The sequence below is a fragment of the Vicugna pacos genome, unplaced genomic scaffold, assembly GCF_048564905.1.
Source record: "Vicugna pacos unplaced genomic scaffold, VicPac4 scaffold_19, whole genome shotgun sequence".
In the NCBI taxonomy this organism is placed as follows: domain Eukaryota; kingdom Metazoa; phylum Chordata; class Mammalia; order Artiodactyla; family Camelidae; genus Vicugna; species Vicugna pacos.
This window is the reverse complement of record NW_027328740.1, coordinates 30696380-30703007: the sequence shown is the minus strand read 5'-3', so window position 1 is coordinate 30703007 and position 6628 is coordinate 30696380. Positions and strand designations below refer to the sequence as shown.

Below are 6628 nucleotides of genomic sequence, written 5' to 3'. Positions count from 1 at the left end.
ATAAACACAACATTTGCTGAATCTAGCGGAAGGCCATCGTTTCTAGGTGTGAGCTAAGTATTCAATTCCTATCTATTTCAGCCAAGTTTATTGGACCTTTAAGGAGTTCACTGTTGTTCACAGAGTGTGAAGCTGGAGGAACTCTGATTCTAGGAGGGGCTTGTTTTACTCGTAATGGCTTCATTGCAGCTCAGCTACTGATCCTTCAAAATGGATGCCTGTGTGGAGGGGAGGGAAGGCAAGTGCTTGCTAGCTAGGCCCAAACCTGGGAAAAGGCTTACCTGGGCTTGGTGAATTCTGGTCTGAATGGCTTGGGAAGGCCCCTTGGGAAGTGTGGATTCCCATGACCTCTTCCAAGAACAGGAGCGTTTTGATCATCTCTGCCATCTCTTCTCTTGCAGACGTCAGGGACCTTGGACCCGTTCTTGGAGAAGAGAATTGAGGAACTTCCTCAAGTCCACGTTGGCACTCCGTATGTTTCTGCCAGTATCAGCGAGGTTCCATATGTCTCATGAATGTCTTTGGAGCCTGGTATCCTCTACAGCTGTCTCCACGCCAGTATTCTCCATTGTAGCAGAACATCTCTCATCCATGTGTTCGCATCTCTCCTCAATCCGTTCAGCCAGCTTTTCGGCCAGCTTCTCTTCGTGTCTCCCCTAAAGTTGACTTCACCAGGACTGGGCAAGTCTGAAAGTACCTCGGAGCCTCACCAGTAAGCTGATGACAGGCAGATCTTCCACTGTCTGCCCTTTCAGGTTCTGGAAACTGACCTGTGACCTCAGGTCTTTGGGCAGCAGCAGTATCTCGAACTTACACAGCTTCCCGGACCAAACACCTAAGCCAAGCTCCACAGAGGGCGGCAGCCCCTCCATCACACTGATCCACCCACAGAACTCTGCCCGGTTACCTAGGATCCAACAGCCACAACAAGCCTCGCGGTACACACCAACATTCCACCTGGAATCCAACCGCTAACTGCCATCCCCAATGGCTGCTGCATCTTGTCAGTGTTGGGGGAGGGGCTGCATCCGACGAGAAGTTCCTAAGGTAAATGTGATTCTACCCACTAGCGTCCCATGGGCCTTTCTTCTTCCCTCTTTCCTTTTGTTCAGATCTCTATGCACAGTACCAATGGAGGGAAGTGTGCCCCTTTTCAGTTGATGGTTTCACACGTCTTTAAACTTTCTAACAGTTCACAGTACACAGAGACCCACTAAAGGAGACTTATGTTCCTATAATATCCGTACACCCGGAATACATATGCGTCGCCTGATTTCTGCTGAAACACCCGCACTCTCAGGACATGGATCCATTGGTTTCATGGGGGCTGAAATTCCAAGAAATGAAACCAACCCCAATGTGCACTTTGCTGTCAGTCTCTTTTGCTCTTAGTACACTTTGGCAGAGCTACTTGCCTTTGTTATAGGCTTCTTACAATTCTTCTCTACGTAGCCTAGAATATGGCATTCCTTCATCCTGTTGGAAGACATACAAGTCTACATCACGGACTAGGAATCCATTTGATTCCAAATCGGCATTAGGGTTAGGTCACGATATGTTCTTATGAATCAAAATTTACGAATATGAATGCACGCCTCCGAATACAAGTGTGCTGAGTACATGCAAGCCGCGATAATGGGTCGATGCATGCTGAATGATCCTTGACATCACCTTAAGTATTTTCTTTTGAATAATCATGGTTCCCTTGGTAAATATCAGCCAACCGTACCATTTTGGTGTTTGTTTGTTGGTTTGATTCTTTGTTGGTCTGCTTCTCGCTTGTATTGCAAACACGACAGGCCATGCATCTCTCCTTAAGCTTGAAACAGAGAGTCAAATAAGCTGATTCACTTAAGAGAGTGCTTCCAATCACCTATGATTTCCTGCTTCCCTCTCCCATCTTTAGGGTTTTGATGTCCTCCTTGCCTTCTTCTTGTTTCTTCTTTGCCACTCATGCTCTTCTTGCATTTCCAATAATGGTTTCTTCTTTCCATTTCATCTTGCTGCTTTTCTATTCAGGGTAGATTTCTCAACCATTCTTGTAGGATAAGTTTTGAACTGCTGAATTCTTTTAAGATTTGCCGGTTTGTGGAATTTTCTAGCTCTGCCGTTATTAGGACTGGCGGTCATGTGGCATAGGCTCCCCTAGGTGGCAGCATTTGGCCATTCAGGATATGGTCTGTGTCCTGGCACTCCTCCCTCTCCTGCAATATTGCTGCCGAGATATCAGCTGAATCCCCTCTTGAGGTTCCCTTGTGACTATGTTGTTTCCTCCAGGTGCATTGTAAATCACTGTGATATTCGTGAGCTTTGTTGATTTGAATCATACAGCTGCTGGTAGGTCTATTGGGATTCCACCTCCTTTGGATGCTGTGTAATTCCTGAATTCGCATACATGATTCTTTCTTGGCTTTCAGGAAGTTTCAGTCTGATTTTTCTACAGATAAATTTTCAGACATTTTTTGTTTCCTTATCTCTTGCTTTTCCATCTGGGACCCTTATGAATTCTAGTCTTTCATGCCCTGTCTTAACCCAGGGTTCAACAGCAATGTTTACATTGCTTTGCACTTGCTTTCCTATGTCTGCTTCTGACCGAGGTTTTTCTGATCCCATGTCTTCACAGTCATTCACGCGTCCCTCTGCATTATCTAGTCTGCTTACGACTAAATTTTAGCCCTGATATTATCACATCCATTGAGTTTCCTGATATTTTTTGGCTCGTCTTTAGACTTTCTCTTCCCCTTTTCCGGTATTCTGCCTTATGTGATTCTGAGACACTGTTGTTTTTCAGTGATTTCCTGACCTCCATTTTCAACACATGGTCTGGATAGCGTTTTGCAGTCTAGTTGTTTGAAAGCTTATCTTTTGGGCCTTCAATATCTTTGGAACTGAAAATGGTACTTCCTGTTTCTTTTACTGTACTTCTTCACCTCTACTGCTCAGGTAATATCAGGTATGTAATGTGGACTTCTAGGGCTTTGTTAAGTGAAAATTTTAGACTTTTGGCTCTACGCAATTCCATGGGATTTCTGTGCGGACAATTTCTCCTAGACATTGATGCCATATCGTGTTCCTGTGTGTGTTGTCTGGTATATCTCCAATTGCTGTTGTTGCATTAGTTTTGATGAAAAACCAATACTATTTCGATTTGCATAACTTCATTTTGATAATGCTTATCTCACAATTCTGAAAGTGCGCAGGACACTTCCTCTTGTGGAAATGAAGCTTTTAAAGGTTCTCAGCTCTGCATTCTGCTCTATGTCATTTTGGAGTGTTTCCAAAACAGCAAACTGAGAGTGCGCTTGTGCTTTGTAGTTCCACGGGAATGTCCCAATGAAAGCAGTTCTTCTCAGAGCTTCTCTGTCTACAGAAACACCAGTGGAAGCATATCTATGGATGTCACATATCAGGGCCTGCTGGAATGATCCCGCAGACCTACCTTGGTGTCCTCGGTGCCGTACCGTGCTGGTGCCATCCAAAATGTAGCATCCGCTTTAGGGAGATAATGCTGTAGGTAATGCTTCCTCTTCTAACGCTGTGGACTTGGACCACTCTTCCTTGTCCTCTCATCCTTGTGGCACGGGTGCACGAAGGCAACCACACAGCTGTTGCGCATCCTGTGCCTCAAACCAAACCATAATCCCAGCCCAGGTTATGAATGTAGCAGATCCTAAGGCTTTTCATTCTGATTTCAAAACCAAGGCCCCCTGGATCCCTCAGACCAGATGAACGATATCTCTGATTCAGCCCCACACGTGCTCTATTGGCAAAATGCCCAATTGGTCCCTGGTCCTGCAGATGCACTGGGTGTGGCCATGGGACATATTGGTAATCTCAACCACGTGACCAGTTTTGATGCTTTATCATTGGTACACATTTTGGTTTGCTCTCTTGATTCGACCCACCACATCCCACAATGCACTCCAGATCCCTGAGACTCAGCGTGTGCCATCATTCGTAGCCCTATCCCTCACAGAACGTTGCCTCTGCTACCTCAAATGTGGCAGCTGGGATCTTGGACTCCGAATCAACTGTGGGGATATTTTGCGCTGGTTTCTTTGAGTTCTGTCAGCCAAGCATCTGCTGTGCACTCTTGTAAATCTCAGCACATCACCTTCTATCCCATGTCTCCTGTCCGCTTGAGAGTGTGCGTCCAAGTTAAACAGAGTTTCACCCTTGTTGCTCCATCACCAGGGGTCAGACCCTCACTGGATTCCATTTCCTGCTTTGCCTTCTCCTGCTTCCAGGTGTCCTGAGGCCTCATCCTGTCTTTGGAAGTAACAGACCTCTCTTCGGCAAGTGTCCTGTGCCAAGGGCTGGGTGAGTGGATGTTTCCATTGCTCTGTTCATGGGAGCGAGTGAGTGCAGGTTGCACTTCTTCTCTGCCAACTGGGCATCGATGAATCAACACTATCCAGATACATTTCACAGAAATGTGATATTTGCTTAGCTCTTTGTTTCTATACAGCCGTGGTGGGAGGGATGGTCCGAATACACCTGTTTTGACATTGTGTTGATATCTCATTTGCAGTCTTTAAGAAGTTTAAAAGAATTCATTTACATGTTTTGGGAGTTATACGAAAATGAAGTTATTTTTTGAAACACACTCAATCGACCTAGAAGCCAGACTTGTCAATTTTGGTAACATTTTGTCAGCTCGACGGAAAACCTAGACAGATAGAATGCAAATTGGCAGTCCAAACTGTTAAAGGGTTCATGTCGGCTCTTTACGGTTGAAGCCTCCGAAACCAACAGGAACCATGAAATAACTATTGGAAACTTGAAATAACCCCCAAACTTGGATACACTTGTGCATTGGTGCCCTTTACTCCCAATGACACCTACTGGCCAATATTGGCATTTCAAGGGGTAACATCCCTCTCTAGGAAAATACAAGAGGAAAGAAACCAAATATATACATTTAGGTTTGAATCCAAAAGCACCTAGAGGCATTCTAGCTAGGAGAACCCTGCTGCAATTATGCTAGTCTATGGAGAACCAGGTGTTCTTCTATCAGTGATGAGAACGCTTAATCATCCGATCATGTTGGGTAAAGCCATTTAACGCAACCAAGTCTGCACCCGCATGATATAGTGCCCACGGGGGCTTGACTCAAGTGAAAGACGATCCACATAAGCTGTGTCTTTTATATCATTGGCGACTTTTACTGTACTGTTCTGTTTCTGACTTGTACTATTTACCTATACTGTCTTGAAAAATTGAGGCCTAATACAGATTCAAGTTCAGTCAGATTCCCCTCTCTTACCACACTCCCTTCACCCCAGGGAAGACATAAGCACAACATTTGCTGAATCTAGCGGAAGGCCATCGTTTCTAGGTGTGAGCTAAGTATTCAATTCCTATCTATTTCAGCCAAGTTTATTGGACCTTTAAGGAGTTCACTGTTGTTCACAGAGTGTGAAGCTGGAGGAACTCTGATTCTAGTAGGGGCTTGTTTTACTCGTAATGGCTTCATTGCAGCTCAGCTACTGATCCTTCAAAATGGATGCCTGTGTGGAGGGGAGGGAAGGCTAGTGCTTGCTAGCTAGGCCCAAACCTGGGAAAAGGCTTACCTGGGCTTGGTGAATTCTGGTCTGAATGGCTTGGGAAGGCCCCTTGGGAAGTGTGGATTCCCATGACCTCTTCCAAGAACAGGAGCGTTTTGATCATCTCTGCCATCTCTTCTCTTGCAGACGTCAGGGACCTTGGACCCGTTCTTGGAGAAGAGAATTGAGGAACTTCCTCAAGTCCACGTTGGCACTCCGTATGTTTCTGCCAGTATCAGCGAGGTTCCATATGTCTCATGAATGTCTTTGGAGCCTGGTATCCTCTACAGCTGTCTCCACGCCAGTATTCTCCATTGTAGCAGAACATCTCTCATCCATGTGTTCGCATCTCTCCTCAATCCGTTCAGCCAGCTTTTCGGCCAGCTTCTCTTCGTGTCTCCCCTAAAGTTGACTTCACCAGGACTGGGCAAGTCTGAAAGTACCTCGGAGCCTCACCAGTAAGCTGATGACAGGCAGATCTTCCACTGTCTGCCCTTTCAGGTTCTGGAAACTGACCTGTGACCTCAGGTCTTTGGGCAGCAGCAGTATCTCGAACTTACACAGCTTCCCGGACCAAACACCTAAGCCAAGCTCCACAGAGGGCGGCAGCCCCTCCATCACACTGATCCACCCACAGAACTCTGCCCGGTTACCTAGGATCCAACAGCCACAACAAGCCTCGCGGTACACACCAACATTCCACCTGGAATCCAACCGCTAACTGCCATCCCCAATGGCTGCTGCATCTTGTCAGTGTTGGGGGAGGGGCTGCATCCGACGAGAGGTTCCTAAGGTAAATGTGATTCTACCCACTAGCGTCCCATGGGCCTTTCTTCTTCCCTCTTTCCTTTTGTTCAGATCTCTATGCACAGTACCAATGGAGGGAAGTGTGCCCCTTTTCAGTTGATGGTTTCACACGTCTTTAAACTTTCTAACAGTTCACAGTACACAGAGACCCACTAAAGGAGACTTATGTTCCTATAATATCCGTACACCCGGAATACATATGCGTCGCCTGATTTCTGCTGAAACACCCGCACTCTCAGGACATGGATCCATTGGTTTCATGGGGGCTGAAATTC

General features: G+C 46.1%; 1 long non-coding RNA gene across 1 annotated transcript; it reads left to right on the top strand.

The window, feature by feature from the left end:
• Nucleotides 1-943: 943 nt before the first annotated feature.
• Nucleotides 944-5899, top strand: LOC140693065 (uncharacterized). Its single transcript, XR_012068720.1, has 3 exons — nt 944-1047; nt 4248-4320; nt 5694-5899. It is a non-coding gene; the product is annotated as an uncharacterized lncRNA (long non-coding RNA).
• The last annotated feature ends 729 nt before the right edge of the window (nt 5900-6628 follow it).